At 48.0% G+C, this 20,166-nt stretch overlaps 1 protein-coding gene across 4 annotated transcripts in view; it reads left to right on the top strand.

Moving 5' to 3' along the window:
* TP53BP2 (tumor protein p53 binding protein 2) overlaps nt 1-20,166 on the top strand; it is a 642,763-nt gene that overhangs the window by 92,851 nt on the left and 529,746 nt on the right. The gene's annotated exons all lie outside the window — the stretch shown is intronic.

The raw sequence follows: 20,166 nt of genomic DNA, 5'->3' as shown, positions 1-20,166 counted from the left end.
TAGCCAAAGCCTTTCCAACTATCGAGAGGGCAACTGACATACAGCAGACCTGTTCTCTGTTCCTTTCCTCCGACAACACCACTGCATGGTGGTTCCAGGGACTGCTGGGATTGATGGCATCCTGCATTCAAGTGGTCTCTCTGGCCAGGTTAAAAATGCAAAGGACCCAGTTGACGTTGAGATTCTCCTGGTTGCAGGGATCCGATCTTAAGTTGCAACTGATTCAAATCCCCCAAGGCTTGACCTAGGATTTGCTTTGTTGAACCAACCCTCAAAATCTGATACAGGGGGTTCCTTTCCGCAATCCTTTCTCCCCTCCGTCCCCAAGGTGGTGGTCACAATGAATGCTTCTCTCCTGGGCTGAAGAGGGAGCGGGGGCCAACATTAAACAACCTTCAAGTCTTCAACCTGTGGGTGGGGGAGGACCATCTGGAACTGAAAGGCTTTTTCTTGGCATTGAAGGCCTTTCTCCCCAATATTCGGGGCGAGACGGTATCAATAAGGATGGACAATTCCATCTCAGTGTTCTACATCAACAAATGTGGGCGGGCCGAAGTCCCCAAAGTCCCCGAAGTCCCCTTATTCGTCTGCCCTTGAATTGTGGGAATGGGTTGTTCGTCACAACGTATGGCTTCAGACAGTCCACTTGTCTGGAGCGTGAAACACGGAAGCAGATCAACTGAGCCACCTGGCAGAAGCCAACCACAAGTGGCAACTCCCCTCTCAAGTGGTGAAAGATCAGTTCCACTCTTTTTGCCTCCATTCTGAACAACCACTATCCTGTGCATGCATTCAGGGAAGGACCGTGTACATTGGACCCTGCGGAAATTCCAGGAAGCAGATTGCTTTACACTCATAATAGTTGTACCATGGTGGCCAGCCAAGTTCTGTTTCTCGGATCTAATGAACCTATCCAAACAGACCTCAATATATCTACCATTTTGCCAGCACTTGCTGACGATGTAGGAGGGCAAGAATTATCGCCCCTCAACAATCACTGAACTTGACAGCCTGGTACCTGATGCCAGGTCCCTAGGCCATCCTGGGCTCTCTAAAGAGAACGTGCACATTGTACAAACGGCTCAAAAGGATTCCATCAGATCACAGTATAAAAGCAAGTTGCTTAGATTCTCTCACTGGTCCCTTGAGAAGCACCAAAGTCCTTTAACTGCTTCACTAGACAATGTCCTCTCTCATCTGGCTACTTAGGGAAATAAGCCAGAAACCTGCATAACTTATTTGTCGGCGTTGGATTCCTCCCTAAATTCAGACGATCAATGTTTCTCCATCGCAAACCCAGTAGTAAAGTGGCACTTTGATGGTTGTCGCTGTCTGTTTCCAACAATCAAACCTCCTAACCCGAAGTGGGATTTAAGCGTCGTCCTAACAGCCTTGTGCCACAAACCATTTGAGCCAGTGGCCTCCACGGACGTCAGGCTTGTATCCTGGAAGACTGCATTCCTGGGAGCAATTACCTCAGCCAGCAGAATAAGCAAGATGCAGGACTTCTAGCGGCTGACAAGCCTTTTTACAACTTTCATCGCAACAAGGTTGTCCCCTGGGACACTATAGCAGAAACAGTGACTTGGGTCTCTCCTTCAGCCTTGTGCAAATACTACTGCCTGGGCATGAGTTAGAGAGCAGCCGCTCAGTTCGGGCAGGCGGTACTGAAGGAACTCTTCAGCTAAACTTCCAAATAAAACCTTCCACCCTATGGGAGACGAGTGCCAGTGAATCTCCCACAAGTATGGGGGAAAGGGGAAGGGATGTAGGAGTAAGGAAAAGTTATTCACCATAGTCACTACTGTACTCCTAGTCATCTTTCCTCCATACGCCCTGCCTCCATCCTCCTAAAAATATGTTGGATTATCAGTTATACCCTGAACTACTCTGGTCAAAAAGGACTGAGGACTGAGAAGCGAGGCCCAGAGGCTGGGCTTCGGGAGGCAGAGCCTGTGGCCGCGCATGCGTGCTGGGCTGTCACATAAAAATAAGACAAATGTTTTTGTACGGTGCTGCAACCAGCTCCAGTCCTGTCCCGGGGGATGACAGTGTCCCACAAGTGTGGAGGGAAATGGAACTATGGACTTGGGGTACAGTAGTCACTACGTTGAGTAACCTTTTCTTTCTCATTCAATACAAGCATTACTTCTCATTCTATAGAGATATTGTACTCTAATAAAATACTAAGCATTATAATTACCTCTCTAATATCTTTGATCTCAGAAACACAATTTTACTTCAATGCTGGCATTGCTGCTTCTCGGCCAGCGTATGCAAATTCACATGGAAACATTTCAAACCACTTTTCAGAATACTAGTTTTTCCCCATTAAAAAAAACACGTATAGTTTCAGCGAAAGTTACTTAACCAAATAACGTTTTAAGTACATGGACATTCAATTTTACTCCCTTGTGCGGTGAGAGATAGTGAATGTATAGCTTATGTGCAATCTTATCAGAATAGGAGTGTGTTGCTTTGAATACAGCTAGATATGTAGCTTTGAATTCACGTGTGTGTTTTGTTTTCAATCTATTTGCATGTGTAACTGTTGATCTATGTACAGTTTTAATGTGTCTATAGTTTTCAGCCTGCATGTATTTTCGGGCTGGAGATGTATTATTCCCCAGTAACAATGTTAAAAAAAGAAAACTTTCCTTGCACATTACATATGAACCTGTTTATGCATTCATAGATAAAGGATTGTCGGGGTTTGCACCTCGTACAATTATTATGAAACTGTGGTCTCCCCCAACTGCATTAATGCACGATTTCACCCTAGGCAATAGTATTTTGCAATGGCACTATGACCCAAGATGAGCTTGCATTTCGACGCAGCGATTATTGAATGATTTAAACATTTGATTCAGGATTTCCTTCATGTTGCAATTTATCCCTGTTCCTCATGTGGACATGCTGACGTTTTCCTGCAGGTGGCGGTGCATCTCCTACCTACTACTTTTTCATATCATCAATATGTTCAGAGCAGACCCCTTTTGCAGTGCAGAGTTTCATAACTTTTTCTTGACTTCCTACTAATGCAGTTTTTATAGAGCCTAGAGCTTGATGAATGATGCTAAGCCCTTTGAAGTTCACATCCCAAATCCGTTAGTGATATCTGACGGAGTGTTTTTGTATAATCTTCTGAACAGGCTTGAACATGCTACCAAGACTTTTGTATGTGCTCTTCATGCTTGGTCATTGCGAATTCCTGATCTGGGTTAAGCTCTGTGTTCTTAATATTTCTAGTTTCCCATTTACCCCCCCCCCCTCTGTTTATTCGCCAGACTCTGGCAGGTCACAGCGAATCTCAAAATGCAAAGATAGTGATACTTCACAGAAAAGCTGCAGCAGGCCTTACGTTTGACCTTATTTAGTATTCAAACACCTAACAGATAGTCATTGAGTCCAAATCACATAATTGACTGTATATACATGTTCTCTACATGTTTTAAGAAATCCAGTTTTTTGAGCTTTGGAGTTGCGAGATTTATTGTTTTAGGACCCAGGCTGGATACTTATATTGATGGCATATTCCAGGTGCTTGGGGTTTTTACATAAAGAAAGCACCCGTTTAAATTCAGTCGATTCCCAAAATTTCATCAGCATGAATAAAGAGTCTCTCCTCCTTAACACCAAGGCCATCACATCAGCCCTTGTGCTACCTGACTCAGGAGACGACGGCCACTCCTCTCCGCCCCGCCACCTGGTACAGCTGTATCCCTTCTCTGTGCCCCTTGCTGTATATCTGTTCTGTTATTACCACTTAGAAGAAGCGCTCTTTTATGTGTCTGTAATGTTGTACACCTCTGTAAAGCGCTATGTTATCCATCTGTATTGGTGTATACCTTTGTGAAGCGCTCCGTTGCTTCTCGAAGCTAGGTCCTCGCTCAATAAATACCATAATAATAATAATAATGAGCCATGACTGAAGAAGTGAATTGAATTCCAGGTAACCACAGATTTCAGCATTTTTTCTGCTCTGATAAGACAGTCTTGAAATGCTATTGAAAAATGCACAAAATCTTGGATGGAATATATTCTGCACCCGTAGTCTAGCTTTTGTAATTACAGTGAGCGAGAGGTCTAGATTTCTCATAAATTACACAATTGGTGACTGATGCCTCTCTTGCTCTTTCCGGTAAGGCCTTTTTCAATTTACTTTGTTTTAGGCCATTATGCTTGGCTCCAAACTTCACCACAATTCTATTTGCTTTACAAAGGTCCATCATACAGGAATTAAGTCTAGGGTTGTATGAGGCTAGACACTGAACTTTGCAGCGGGCACTATGCCAACATTTGAACAAAGTACACTGCTCTAGGATCAAAATAAAGATTTGACGAGCTGGAGCTAAAAGAAGCTCCTGGGGTATTGGAAAGCACCCGGCAAGTAGAAACTACTTCTTGGAGACCAAGAAGCTGGTACATACCATGCCTCAAATGGCACTTACACAAGACATGCAAACGGTCAATTTTTCCTGCAATATGTGACCCATTTTGTGTCTTCTAGATATGTGCGTGTGCTCTTTTCTTCCCTCCATACCAGACACAAGGAATACATGTCTCATAGGTATCTTTTGTGTCTTGCCAGTTGGCCTGGGGGTGACAAGTAGCTTAAGGCAGCTGTTGGTGTCAAACAAGCCAGGCTCTTCTAGGGTACAATCGGGATGTAGCATTGATGTAGCCACAAAAGAGTTTTCCAAAGCCTCAACCACTGCACACGATGTACCATATGAAAGAGTATGTCGGATCAAATTAAACTTGACAGTTTATGCTGAGAGATGTTCCCAGGAGACTGTCGCATTTGTCCTGCACTTTCCTAATGAAACAGCATCTGTCAAAATCTTGATGCAAATGCATTTATTACACCTGTCCAGTGGGATTCAAAACCACCCTTTTCAACACTGTGTGATGAATCCTACGGATTCCTCACTAATTCCCTGCCTAAAGTGTCCTTCTAGGTGACCATGGAAAGGCAGATGCTTTCTGATCCTGACCTTGGGGGTGGTGTTCTGTGGGAGGATCACCTGGAAGGAGAATAATGCCCAATGGACTGAGAGAAATCTGTGGGATGAGACACAGTATACTCCTACGTCCCGTACCCTGATATGATATGGTATTTGTAACGCGCCTATACACAAGTGTTTCAAGGCGCGACGAATGTCTCCATACTTATGGGACATTCCTCCGTCCTGTGGGACGGCACCGGAGCACTTTGTAAAAAGCATCACATTTTTCAAAAATGTCCTTCCTCTCTTTTTACGTGGGGTACGGCACGTGGCCGTATCCCAACCCTCCTTAGCTCTGCCCAGCGCATCACCCATCAGTCCTTTTCTCTGCTCGCTGGGGACTGGACGCCCTTGCATCTTTGGAAGATTTTTTTCGTTCCAGTTCCTCCTCCTCTTGCTCTGGCTTAGCGGTCGCGTGGTAGTCCGTCTATGCCGTTTCAGCTAGACTTTCCAAATTGTTCTTGTCGGCGACGCTTCGCTAGGGCGGATCCCCATCCTCTTTGCTTAGTGTTTGGGTCCGGACCACCGGTGGGACTCGTGCTTTTTTTTCGGTCCAGGCGTTTCAACATCGCTTGGAGCGGTGGGAGGACGTGTTTCAACGTACTCCCTCAGAGCATTGTCAAAGTTTCATTGACGAGAAAAAGAAATGTCTGGTGAGTTCTTTAGTTTTTAGGGCACCCCGGCCGGGGGACTACTTCCCGGGGTCTTCCTGGTCCAGGAGAAGCGTCAAAAGCTCTATTACCGGGGCTAGCCCTAAGGTGCCTTCCAGGCCTAAGAATTGCACCAGAGATTTCTCTGAGGGCTTCCGTAAGGGGCCTATTGACACCGGATTACATTCCGAGGCCCCTCTTGTGGCGGCTGTTTGTGGGCCCAGTTCTACTGAGGCATCGGGTACCGGAGCTTGCTTCGAGGTTTCCTTGGTTGGAGCTTCCCGTAAAATCACAGGGGTATGCCCTGAGACCTCGGTTGAGGTTGTTGACACTGAACGGAAGTTCGAGGCCCCTCGTGAAGAGGCTTTTACCAGACACTGGTCCGAGGCCCGTCATTTAGATGCTAAGGTGACCAACAGTTCTGAGATGCCTGTTAAGGTCTTGTCAGTGAGGTGTGTTCCTCATCGTTCCCGCTCTTGCGGATACCCCAGTTCTGTTGAGGGGGCACAGAGTGAGGTTTTGGACCGCAATCCCTCTGCTACCGGCAGTGCCGAGGTCCTTCCTTCAAAGGCTAGTTTGGCTGTTAATATGTCACAGAAACATTCTAGGCCACACAGTACCGGCTTGGCTGAGGTTTCTTGTGTTAAGGATAAAATGAAGACCCCTGACCCACCTGTGGGGACCCATGCTTCACTTCCACACATGTCGCAGTTCTCCTCAGGTGCCGACAAAATGGCGGCCGTTCCCGCCAAGACCACAGCAGCCATTTTGGATACATCCCTTACAACTACGCCATTGGCCCTAGGTGTAGGGGGTGGTTTTTCAGGTGAACATCGGTTTCCTTGTGCACATCAGTTTCATCCAGTTTATGACTGGAACACTCGGATGCCTCTACCACACAACGTCTCGCTTCCTGCTGCATCAGCGCCCTTGATTTATGTAGACGACAGTGGGGAAGGGCCCTCTTGGCAACCCTCTCCCTTACGCCCCTGGAATTACTCCGCTCATGAGAGGCCTCCTCCCGTCGCACCTATATGATCAGCGGAGGATGCCCTTTTCGACAAGTTTCAAAAACTGATGCGTTGCGACCTCATGAAGGAGTACTGTCGAGGCTTGTTCAGGGAGATATGCTCACCTGTGCCGACTATCCCTGCTGCGGTTCCTGTGCCTCCGCTGGTGCCGCCTTTACCGGCTGGGCCTCCCCCAACTCTTCCACCCCTGCCTCCGTTGTCCCCAGTGGACAAGGCTATTGTGGTGCCGGATGTGACTCAACCTGATCAGGACCTGTAGAACGATGTACAGGGCGATCAGGACAACGAAGACCAGCCCCGCTCTGCCAGAACCTTTCATGACCGGGTGCTGGACATGATGTGTCTGTTGGATGTTCCAGTACCCGAGGCACCCGCTCCGCTGGAGGGCGTGCTTTCCGGGGCGTTCACCTCATCTCCTTTGGAGCATACAGGCTTGTTCTTGCAGAAGGACGTTTTGGCTGAGGTCCGTAAAGTTTGGGAGAAACCACACTCTGGACTGTTTGTCAACAAGAAGATTGCGTGTTACAGGCTCCATTCTTCGGAAGAGGTGGCCTTAGCGTTGTGTCCGCCCCCCTCCTCCACGGTAGTGGCTGCAGCCACTTTGCAATCCAGACCTGCGTCATCCTCTTATCCGACGGCTACACAGGTTCTGGGCAAAGAGGATACGTTTCTTGACTCCCTTGGGATGAAGATTTTTCGCTAACTCAGCCCTGAAGCTACGTCAAGCTAATGCAGAACTGGTGTTAGTGGGGGCAAATATGAAAATGTGGAAAGGTCTGTCAGTTTGAGGAGTTTATTCCCGCTGAAAAGTGGAAGATATCAAAGCGGGTTTGTCAGACGCTAGGGCCTTGGCACAGGATCTGCTGGAGGCTGCGGCGCATCACGGCGACACCTCGGCCCGGGGCCTTATGCTTGGTGTGGATACCTTTCGCAGGGCTTGGCTGCACGCCACCAAGTTCTCTAAGGAGGTGCAGGATAAGGTCAGACTGCCAAGTCCTTATCTGTCCTGGTAAAACCTCCTTTCAGGACACAGAGATCGTCGTGGAAACCCTCGGCCTTCCTCTGGTTTCAGGGGTTTTCTAGATCAGAAACCCTGCAGGGTTGACACCCCTTTGGGAAATTCCCGCCGAAGGTAGCAACAGTCTGTTTCTTTCCCGCTCCTCAGCCTCCCCCTCAGGTTTAGGTGGTGCTGCCACCGACAAGCCAGCAAAATGAGGATTTTTTGCGCTCGCCCGAGACCCCGGTGGGAGGACGCATTGTGTCTCATTGGGAGGCATGGCAGACCATCACCGCGGACCGGTGGGTGGGGCCAGTCGCTCGGGTGGGCTTCTGCTTACCCCTACCCCACCCGTCAATCCTCCCTTCCAGCAGTCAGGGTCACGCTCCCTCAGAGCCGAGATTCAGAAGTTGCTGGATCTCAGGGCGGTGGAACCCGTTCTTCTAGGTGAGTGAGGGAAGGGCTTCTATTCCCGGCTGTTTACAGTGCCCTAACCCAGCCAGGCTGACCTGCGCACCTTCCTAGACCTTTCCCAGTTCAATCTCGCTTTACCCCAAGAGAAATTCAAGATGATCACGCCCTGTCAAATAAAGTCCTCTTTACAGAAGTGCGATTGGCTCGGCGTGGTGGACCTCCATGATGCGTATATGCATATCCTGATCTGGAATCTGCATCGGAGATACCTATGGTTTTCTGTGGCGGAGGAGCACTTCCAGTTCCGAGTGCTTCCTTTTGGCCTCAGCTTGGCACCACGTGTCTTTACAAAGATGATGTCGGTTATCACAGCTTACCTTCGGCTACAGGGTATACATGTGTATCTGTATTTGGACGATTGGCTGCTACGCAGTCCTTGTCCGCTGTAAGCCTCAAGCAATCTTCAGTCTCTCCTCCAGCTCCTGTTTCACCTTGGGCTGTCGGTGAACTGGCAGAAATCTTCCATGATGGCCTCTCAGGACTTGACCTTCCTGGGTTTTCGTTGGAACACGATCGACTGCAGAGTTTACCTGACTGGGGACAGCATGGCGGATCTGTTGGCCAAGTGTCAGATGTTTGCGCAGTATGAGAGCATGTCGGCCTGGTGGTTCTAGAGGCTTCTGGGCCTCGTGCGTATTGGCTCTTCCCCTTGCTCGGCACCAGATGAGGCGGACGCAGATGGCTCTTCAGAGATCTTGGCGTCAGGCTGTGGATCCGGACTCCAAGATAATATCCATTCCGGCTTTCATGAGATTGGACCTGGTGTGGTGGTCATCTCTCAGCACCTGTTGGCGGGTGTGGATTTCCAAGACCCTGCTCTGATGCTGACGATCACGACCGACTCCTCCCTTCTGGGGTGGGGTGCGACGTTGGATCTTCTTCAGGTCTCCGACCTCTGGTCGCCCCAAGACAAGTTCCTTCATATAAATCATCTGGAGCTTCTGGCGATCTTCCTGGCGCTCAAGGTGTTCAGGCTAGTCATTGCCAACTAAGTGGTTTGTGTCCACAGGTACAATGTTGTGTCCATGTTCTACATCAACAAGCAGTGGGGCACCAAGTCTCCTCCTCTTGTGGATCTGGCCATTCAGATTTGGGAATGGGCCGTTCAGCATGGTGTCTGGCTGGTGGCAGTACACATCCCGGGCCAGCTGAACATCACGGCAGATGCCCTCAGCTGAAAAACAATGGTCAGCTACGAGTGGGAATTGAAAGCGAAGGTCCTCTTAAAGATATTCCTGTGTTGGGGCACTCCGGAAGTGGACCTCTTAGCAACATCGACAAACTTCCTCTGTATGCCTCCAGAAACAGGCTGGGAGCCTCCCTCTCTGGGAGATGCTCTCGAGATTCCATGGCACAACATGAGGGCCTATGCTTTTCCGCCTCTGCCTCTGATTCATCGGACGATTTGCAAGCTGAAGACCACAGTGAACCGTTCTCTTCTGCTCATAGCTTTGTGGTGGCCGGCCAGGTTCTGGTTTTCAGAGCTTCAACATCTGTCGGTGTGTGCACCAATCAGGCATCTGCTAGTTCCCAATCTGCTTCACCAGAGAGATCGGCAGCTGTGGCACCCCTCCTCACAATCGTTCAGCTTGGCGGCATGGTGCCTGAGTTCAGATCTTTAAAACCTCTCAACCTGTCTGCTGACAACATATGCATTATTCAGGAAGCCTTAAGTCTCAGTATAAGAGCAAGTGGCTTTGGTTCTGTCACTGGTGTTAAGCCAATCAGTTGGACCCCAGGGTGGCTACGATTGACAAGGTGCTGTCCTTCGTCTCTCATCTAGCGGAGTCGGGCAGGACTTGTAATGCAGGACTTATCTTTCGGCGGTGGCTGCCTACCTATCCAGGGACCAGTGCTCTTTCTCACTATCAAATCCAGTGATTAAACTGCACTTTGCGGGTCTAATGCGTCTTTACCCTCCTGTTCGCAAACCGCATCCGACGTGGGATCTGAACGTGGTTCTTACGGCCTTGTCCCATAAGCCTTTCGAACCAATGGCTACGTTCAATCTTAAGCACCTTTCGTGGAAGGTGGCTTTCTTGGTCGCCATTACCTCGGCAAGGCGTGTGAGTGAGCTCCAAGCTTTGCCGGTGGAGCATCCTTTTAGTTTTCCACAAGGATAAGGTTGTCCTCAGGACAAATCCTTCTTTCTTACCAAAGGTGGTTTCTGATTTCCATCTAAATCAGTCAATCTCGCTGACTGTGTTCTTTCCAAACCCAGCTTCGGAAGCTGAGAGCGTTTTGGATTGCCTGGATGTTAGAACTTAAGAGCTCTTCTATCTGGACAGAACTTCTGGTGACCTTTGGTAACCCGCAAGGCAAGTGGGCCTCCAAAGCGACTATCTCCAGATGGATTGCTGCCTGTATTACGGAGTCTTACACTATTCAGGGTCTACAGCCTCCTAAAAGGATTCATGCACATCTGGTACGGGGTAAGGCAGCTGCTGTTGCCTTTCAAAAGTATGTCCACTGGGAGACCATTGCGAAAGCGGCTACTTGGGCCTCCCCATTGGCTTTTTGTAAATATTACTGCTTGGACTTGAGCTCGAGATCTGATGCTCTGTTTGGCCAGGCTGTGCTGGAAAACCTTTTTCAGTAAGGTTTCCATCCACCCGTAGTTCCTGTGAGGTGTGCTTGGGAATCTTGCTGAAGTATGGAGGAAGGGGGACGGGACGTAGGAGTATACCCAGGTTACTCACCGTAATGACCACCTTACTCCTAGTCCCCTTTCCTCCATACGCCAGCCCGCCGTCCCCTCTAATAAGGTTCCTCTATTATTGCTTAGAGGTCTGTGACCCGGTGATAGAAAAGGACTGATGGGCGATGCGCTGGACGGAGCTAAGGGGGGTGGGGTTACGGCTTCGTGCGGTACCCTGCGTAAAAAGAGAGGAAGGACAACATTTTGAAAAATGTGATGCTTTTTACAAAGTGCTCCAGTCCCGTCCCACAGGACGGAGGAATGTCCCATAAGTATGGAGGAAAAAAGGAGACTATGGACTAGGGGTAAGGTGGTCACTATGGTGAGTAACCTGGTTATTTGTCTTCCTCCAGGGAGGATGACTCCGCAATGCCAAAGTATGTAATGGCTTGTTGTAATAACCATCTTGCTGTTGCACAAGATACACATACAGATATGGGTGCACCCGATCATACAGTCCTAGGCTTGGAGAGAAGTCAGAAACTTTATAAAATTCAGGAGACCTGTAAAGCTGAAAATCTCACTAACACTCAAAGAACATTTGTGAATAATATCAGTGTAAAAGGATTGCCTTTCCCTGTTCAATAAAGGTTAATTACCAATTCTTACGATATTTCTTTAAAGAATGTTATCGGGAACAAACTGGTGTTTAAAATTGGAACCGACATAAGAACACATAATTTTCCATTAGGGACTTCCATGTGCCATAATTCCATAGGTAATGGGACGAAGAAGAGGGCTGAAGGTACAATGTTCTAAGAGTAGTCAGCTCATTAATGCAGATGACCCACACCTGAGGGAGACCGAGGCTTAAAAGGCCCCCCTTTGGGTGCAGGCCAAGGAGTTTGTGTTGTTGGTAAAGAGTTGAGGAAGTCAGAAACAGCGTGGCTCTTGTTGGCAGCCCAGGCAGAAGCTGGAGGAGAGAGAAGACGCCGGGACCATTGCTTGTCCGATATCTGCTGCTGGTCCATATAGGGTGTGTTTCCCCAGAAATCTGAAGTGCAGAGATCGCGCAGCAGGAAGCGTGCAGGAGGAAAGCTGCTCCCCTTGTGACTTGTTCTGCAGAGGCTGCACAGCGGGAAGCGTGCAGGAGGCTGTCTCTGGTGGCTGGCGTGCACACGAAAGCCCTGAGGCTGTCTCTGATGGCTGGCGTGTACCAGAGGGCCTCGGGAGCAAGAGAAGCTCTAATTTGAAGTGACAGGGGTGAAGGCAGACTTACCAAAGCGGTTTGCCGGGTCTCAAGGAGCCACAGCAGAAGTCCTGTAAGCGGCGAGGGGAACAGAGGCGCATGTCTGATCTGGTGAGTTCACATGCTGTGAGTGACCCCGGATCGCTCTGTCCCCGCTCGTGGGTTGGAAGCAGGCGTTCAGCGAATGAGAGGTAATTGCGTAGAAGCAGAATGAGTGCAAAGCTGAAGAAGCAGCACTCTTGTGCATGTAAGTGATTCCTGCATTAATTCTAAATACTGCACTAGGGAAAAGATGCAAAAACCTAATATTTTCAAGCCAAATGACTGTAACCTTGAAAGTGTGGGTTTGTGGAACCCAACCAACTGTGGGGGCGACTTTATCAAGAGTTGAATGTCAATAAGCATTGCCCAAGCTAAGAGAAACTGAAACCAAGGCCAACATAATCTAGACAATATTGCCAACAGCAGAAGGGGGCTAATGCAAGTTCTATAAACTTTGAAACTAGTTGCCCATACTGTGTACATCTGGTACAAGCTGAATTGCCCACACATTGCCGAAACCAAGGCAGAAGCATGAAGATTCCCTATCGGTCTTTGATGTGCTTGTGTAGTGGGGAAACAAAAGTGGCAAAAAGGCTGCACTTCTGGGAAAAGATATCTAGAAGGAGAGGAGCATCATTGGGTGAAGAGTATTAAAGAGCACCAACGTGAATCTTGATTTCCCTGTAAAGTTGTTGAATGTTTTTAAAGCTGCAATTTGTTGAAGGCTGTGAAGCTGTTGTAAACCTCTTGTCAGTTGGCTTTGACCACAAAAGCATTTGTCATTGTGAAACGCTATTTGGCCAGGGGAGTATACCCGAATGGCAAGCCTTTGGAGACTGTAGGCCTGGCATGGAAGCAGGCCAGGTGGAAGTTGGAGTGCTACAAGATGGTCCTGACAGAGACACTTTGTTAGTGCTGGAGGAAGAGCTGCACAAAGCCGTTACAGAGAAGTTGTGTTTCTTTGAGATGTCAGGTGGCCAATCATCCTGACCAACATAATCGTTCTTATTGAGAAACTAAGAACCTGTTTAAGGAGGAAGAAGAGAAATATATTTTCTGTGTTGGAACTTTCTGTTGACCAGATGAAACTGCATCAAACTGTATTGATACTTTGTTACGACTCAGGATTTCCTTGAGTTATTTTCTTGAACTGTGAAGCAGAATCACGTTTAGTTTTGGGGAAGGGGAGTTTGCCCAGGTTATGAAGAGACTGTAGTTACATTGTGAATTAAATCATTATTGTTTTGAACTGCCATGTGTTTCCTTGTTTATTTGTAATATGTAGAAGTGTGGGGGACATGTATCCTTTGTTAGAGTGTTTCCTTTAGTTTATTTTAGGTAGGGAAATGATACAATGGCATTTGTTGAGGAATCTTTACAACATGGTCCGCCTCACATTTCTGACCCCTCACAACTGAAAGATGACTTGCAAAGTTCCACCTCTCTGCAATATCCAACATGGGTGTGCAAACAGGTGTAGCTCCACCAAGCCCATATCAGCGGTCCATACTTCAGCTGGCTGCCCGCCATGCTGTGTTTTCTGGAGTTTCCTGCTCTCTCGGGCTTTGGTCTCAGCAATCGGCAATACTTTTGAGCATCAGAGAAACCTTGCCCTTGCTCACATGGCTATATTTACTCAGGGTCGGACTGGCCCTTTCGGTCTTTCGGCCCGTGGCCGATCGACTTTCGGGTCCCCTGGGGCCGGTTTTCCGGCAGCCACCTCTGGGCCGGTTTTCTTTTTAAAAGAATTTTTTTTTTTGTTTTTTTTTTGTTATTGGAATGCCGGCCTAGTGTGAGTGCGCCGCCGAGCCGCGATGTGCGGAGCTTGTGTTGCGAGTATTCTGGGGGGGGGGGTTCAGCCGCCTGGGATCAGGGCTGGGCTGCGCAGCAGGGCATGACAGAGAGCCAGCCCAGGAGGGGGAGGCGCTGCGCCGGCGGCACTGTCTGAGTCTGCAGCACAATCATCATCAGCAGCAAGGTAACACTAGATGTTACCTTGCTTTGATGATTGCATCATGCATGCATCATAATTTATGATGCATGCAGATGTATGTGCATGATTCATTCATGTCACAGCGTCGGTGGGCCTGGGCCACCAGGCCGGCGGGGGGTGGCCGTGCAGCCACTGCAGGGGGCCGGTGCGCCTGCCGTGCCGTGTGTGTGCTCGCCGGCTCACGAGCCTCTGGCCTGCGGCGGCCAGAGAGAACGTTACTTGTTTGATCTGTGGGGGAGGCAGGCTGAAGCAATTGCAAAGCAATTGTAACACCTGCCTCCCTCCGAGTCCTGACCCCGTGCAGCCTACAGGGCTGAGGGCTCCGCGGCGCTGAGCTGGGGCCGGGCCCGGCACTGTCAGAACACAACACAGTGACACATTTCACACTTGCTTTCAACTTTGCAGGAAGTAAGTAACACTTCTTTGCAAAGTTGAAAGCAACTGTCTTCAACTTGTGCCTGGGGGCTGGGCTGGGCCCCGGGGCCGCCGGCGCCGTGGACAAAGGAATAACCCAATGAAAATTCGGCTGGTGGGCAGGCTGCCCCTGCCCACCCAATACTCCCGCCATTATGCTGCTAGCCCCAGTGCAAGCACACACCAGTGGACCACTTGGAGGCCGACAGTGCCAGTGCCCACACAGGAGGACCCACCAGGCAGCACTGAGGTGACCAGCAGTGCAGACAGTGCCCAGTGCCAGTGCCGGCCACAGACAGCAGCCAGCCAGTCAGTCAGTCACTGAGCCTGAGGTAAGGAGTGTGACTTGTGTACTGTTCTCGTAGCCAACAGAGCCAGAACAACTTTGGATTGTTTTCTTGGACCTGTTAAGGCGGAGGGTGAGAGGCAGAAGTTGTTAGGAAGGGTCTGACGCTTAAAACACATATGGGAGCCACTTCCACCAGCCCCTGGCCCGTGTCTGCCCCACTGTTGAGTCCCATTCTTCACAGTCGTGCAGGTGGTCAGTAGTAGCCACTCTAGAATTATAAAGCTGCCGCCTTTTTATATAGCAGTTCACGCCAGATTCATCCTACTTCTAAGCACTGGAATTATGTGTGTTGTTGTTGTCCTAGGTAATGGTAATCATCATGTTATCATCCTGAAAGGATGATTGGCTCCCGGGTTTCAAACCTCTGGCATGGAAGCGAAAGCAGTGATATGGGAGTTACATACCAATATCAAATAATGTATTTCCCGGTGCCAAAAAGCACTCCCCACATATTGGAAGACTGGGTTCCTTTACTAATCTAAACTCCGTTGCTAGACTATTTGGGCAAAGTGCTGGATAATGGGAAGGCATTAGGAATACATGTGTTTGCTTAATGAGCCGGATTCACATTGTTTGTAATGTAAGCAATTCCCAGGGCGGTCTCCCGTTGTTTCGAGGAAGTAATTTACTTTGTTGCAAACACTTCGATTTACTTCGAATGTGGTACATGTATTTGAGGGTTAAGGGGTAAAATGGGTGGTGGGGGCGAGGGGTAATGGGGGTTGAGGGCTTGGTGTAGGGGTGGTAGTGAAGGGGGATGAGAGACCCCCCCCAAATAAAAATTAAATAACACAATTAAATAAAACAAAAACAAAGTGATTGCAACTAAGTCAATTACCGCTAAGTAATGTACTTCGTTCTAATAACATACAAACGAGAAATAGGCGCACATTAAAATGAATATGCTATACCCTGGAATATGTAGTAAATGTTGAAATAGATGCATTACACGTTGAGAATCTTTATAAAGTGTGTACTGAGAAGCCTGCTTGCTGCATGGTGAAGCTGCTTAAACCTGAACAAGGATTCTCATACACACACTTCTGACAATGCCACATGACTGGCACTCCTGCCCACTGCAGCGGGTGGCGTGTCCCTTTCTTGCTAGTTTCATTTTGCAGGAATTGTTCAAAAAACAGTTCTGGGTTTTCGGACAGAAGCGACTTTCGGAAAGACATGCTCTGCCTGCAAGCTTCTTGAAGGCTTTACTCTTGGCTATCATTGGTTGCCTGTGGTGAGCCCTTAGGCATCAGAATTGTGGCTTTTGAGGTTCTCAAGCAGGGGTGGACTGGCCCATATGGAACTCTGGAAATTTCCCGGTAGGCCCCTGCACCCTGGGCCTCATTTGTGGTATTTTCAAATTTTCCCATAGGAAAGGGATGGGCTTGCTGAAAATCTGTAACATGGGGCCACTTTGAAAATTATTTCCAGGGCCTCTTTTGCTTTCTAGTCCACCCCTGGTCACAAGAAATGTGTGTTGGTCAGCATGGCACCAGGTCGATGCGTAAACATTGAGTGATGGTTCTAGGTCTGTTGGCCCGGATCCAGAAGAGCGTGGAGAGCTGTTTATGCTGGTTTGAAGGGCCCTGTGCTAGAGTCGGAGGCAGGATCTGATCGCTACAGATGACTTTCTCATGAGCACACCCTGGCGGTCGCAGATTCGTGGAGCTGCAATGGGGCATTACCTTCTAGGCAGGAAGGTACAGCACAGGCACACTGAGGACCAGGTTCAGCAGTCAGCAGAGGATAACTGCCTGACATGCCAGCATCTCGCTCAGCAATGCCCAATGACATCCGTGAGGGAGAGGTTGGAGAGAAGGAAAAGGGAGAAATTGGGACACAGGCGGGAATCGCCTGCATTGCGGTAACGTTGGTTTGTTCTTAATGTAGGTGGCTGCATTGCCTACTTTTATTTTAATTTTAAAAGTAGTACTTGCACTTTAAACTAGAATCTTTTCTGTCATTTCTGATTGGAGAACATCTAAACTGCTGATGTCCTTTTGCTCGCTTTGACGGCGCCCGAAGACTGAACTGGCAGGTATAACACACGCAGGACTCTCCTGTCTGGGGGGCAAAGTTGGTTTGTTCATAATTTAGGAATTGATGCATAGATGTACTTCTGCATTTCGCTTATTGAAAATAGCACTTGCAGTTTAAATTAGGCACATAGCAATCAGGAGCCTTTTCAACCATTTCCGGCTTATGGACAGTTTTACTGCTTATGCCGTGTCCACGACCACCGAGCGAGCACACCTCTGACCGCAGGCCTGTATGCTCCCAGCTAGCACATGACGTTTCATCACTTGTACCAAAAAGGTTTTGAAAATCTGCCCCTATAACTTTAAATTTGATTTTTGTTACTGAGCATGTCAACCTTGTATAGCTGGAGGCGAACGCACATTTCACTAGCCACACTGTGTTGTGGTTTCAATATGATTCCCACGTCCTTTGGTACCTTTTATTTGCATGAGGTAGTTGTGGGCAACGTTATGCCTGCATACGAGCCTCCATTTTATGTCACCAAATTAAATATGGAAATGCAACTAATAGTGAACAATGCTCCAATTAGTCTTTTAATTTGGTCATATCAATGATATCTGGAACATGTACGCGTACATGGCATTTAAAGAGGGCCTACTCGCTAAAACAAATCTCATGAGGGGTGTGATGTCCTTTCCATCCCACAAAGCAGTCATCCTTCCTTCATCAAAGCTAATTTTGTTTTCTCTTTTGACATTTTGTTGTTAGAATCTTACTTTTGCTTTGTCGGTGCTAAATCTATCCTGCTTAACAGGGATCTTTGCATTACAATTTCGACCTCCTTTGGTCTGTCGATTTCCCAGAATCCCTGTGGGCGTGTGGCCAGGAAGCACCTTGAGGCGATTCAGTTAACAGTGCTGCGCTATGCATGTCCCTTCTTTCATTCACATGCTTCTCGGGCCCCCCACGTCCTAATAAGCAGAGGAAACGGCCAGGACTGCCTGAAGCACCATGCCTTGGTGGTGGTGTTCCAGAAACAGGGCCTTTACCGACAGTGTTTTACTGATGTGACTTTGTTGTTTTCAAGCTGGCTTTGACATCCAGCTGACATCAGCCTACCATCAGGTGCTAGTGGCCGGCAGCTTGTCATGGACGTGATTTACTAGAGACTGCACTTTGGGATCTTAGAAACTACCCTCAACTGTCAGGCGCCATTGCCTTGTGTCATGCACTTGTATTTGCTGAGGCCCTCATCACACAAGCACTACCGTGGGCAGAGCCTGAAAAGTAGATGCATTGCACACAGGCTTGAAATGCGGCCACATTTGCACCAGACCTGCAGATGCTCATTTTACTATAGCCGATATGATAGCTTAGTGGGTTGAGCGCTCGCTGCTGTGATGTGTGTGTGATCTGCAGGTTCGAATCCCAGCAAGGCCATCTCAGCCTTTCATTCTTCTGAGGTCGATAAATGAGTACCAAGACAGGTTGGCTGATATTGTATGCATATTTGTTCTATAAAAAATGGCTTAAGCGTAAGTGCTTTACAATAACATATTATCATTTGGCCTTGGACGTCTGCTTGCATTCACAGTAATTTGACAATATGGATCTAAACACACAGATATTAATGATACATATGGTGATCCATTCTTGTATGAAATGCATATCACATTAGTGAAATCATAACCATATTAGTCTGCTTTTGATGCCACTTCTGTTTTGTGAAGGGGTGAAAGGTTGTGTTTCATTAATGGCACTGATACTGTAGAAACGTCCGTGTTTGCGCAGTGAGAAGCGTGGTAGGCGATTCACGGATGATGGTTTGAGGGCAACTTTTTTTGAGGCGCGGGCTGGGCCACTTTTTTTGAGGCGCGGGCTGGGCCACTTTTTTTGAGGCGCGGGCTGGGCCACTTTTTTTGAGGCGCGGGCTGGGCCACTTTTTTTGAGGCGCAGGGTGGGCCACTTTTTTTGAGGCGCGGGCTGGGCCACTTTTTTTGAGGCGCAGGGTGGGCCACTTTTTTGAAGCGAGGGGTGGGCCACTTTTTTTTAGGTGTCCGGGCCTATTTCTTGTCCCAGTCCGACCCTGTATTTACTGCATTTCCCTGCGGTTTGAGCTGAAGAACAATGGTATTTTGGGCTCTCTTGGACAGCATTTACCTTTTTAGCCTCCATGCAACTGTTTATGCACTGCTTCCTGTGAGCAGGTGCAGTGTCGTAATTTGAGCTCTTTGCATTGGGTATTAAGATAAAGCCCTTTCATAATTAATTTAATGCTTTTTCTAGTATCAACTATTTTTATTTCCTTACTGCCTCATGCATCTCTTTAATCACTCTGATAAAACAAAAACACATTTTAACAGCTGATAAAGCATGTCATGGTGATACAAGAGGAAAGCCCAGTTGCCAATATTCGAGAACGTGTAAAGTTGATCAGAAAGGAATAATAAAATGACTATTTGCCGTAGTTAACACATTGACAGCATATTTATTCATCCTTGGATGAGCAATCTGAGAATGTAAGTGAAAAGAAACGGGCTCCGACAGTGAGTTACAGTGAAGTTCAAGAACACAGTGCGAGATTGGATTTAGATGTCCCTATCAAGCAGATGATTCACCCCTCCCGCCGTTATCCACAGGCATAACTACCCTGTCCCCAGCCTTTCTCCCAAAGTTAATTTGAGATAAAGGGAGGGAGAGCGGTACAACGTCCTTTCATCACGGGACGTTTTTTCACTTTTATTTTTTTTTACCTCGAATTGAGCTGGGGGCACCATGTGTTGTACATCTCATTTTTCTTCCCTGGGTAATACTGGGCTTCTGGCAGGACAAGGGCATCGGTGTGCATGGACGGTTGTCGTAAAGCCTTTTCCTAATCCATGGTGGTATGGTCTAGGCTCTGTAGCCCAAGACCACTCATAAGAATGTATACAAAAGTATCTCCCCACAGTTGTGTGCTCGATGCCTATTATTTTTTCAATAAAAAAATAATAGGCACTGCGCGCACAACTGTGGGAAGATAGTTTTGTATATTATGTTTGCTTATCTGACTGTTTAGGTGTTACGGTAATCTCACTGCCTGTTGCGTTTAAATCGGACACAGTGCAGTTTAAGTAGGGTTGGTGCAGTGACACTTGGCAACACTGACACATTCCTTTACTCTCTCGCTTAAGAGTGTCCATTGGAATTAGTCTGATATGGCCTATGCTCATGTTTGAGAGCAAGGAACACGTTGAGGACATATGGAGCATTATTCTGCCTGACCTACCAGACATTTGTAACTAGAGACATATGTAGTGGTATTAGTGTTATGAGGTGCCCTGGCTTAAGCACGCACATC

This window comes from Ambystoma mexicanum, chromosome 4q (genome assembly GCF_040938575.1).
Source record: "Ambystoma mexicanum isolate Mex_15411 chromosome 4q, UKY_AmexF1_1, whole genome shotgun sequence".
Taxonomy (NCBI): domain Eukaryota; kingdom Metazoa; phylum Chordata; class Amphibia; order Caudata; family Ambystomatidae; genus Ambystoma; species Ambystoma mexicanum.
This window is presented reverse-complemented; position numbering and strand designations above follow the sequence as displayed.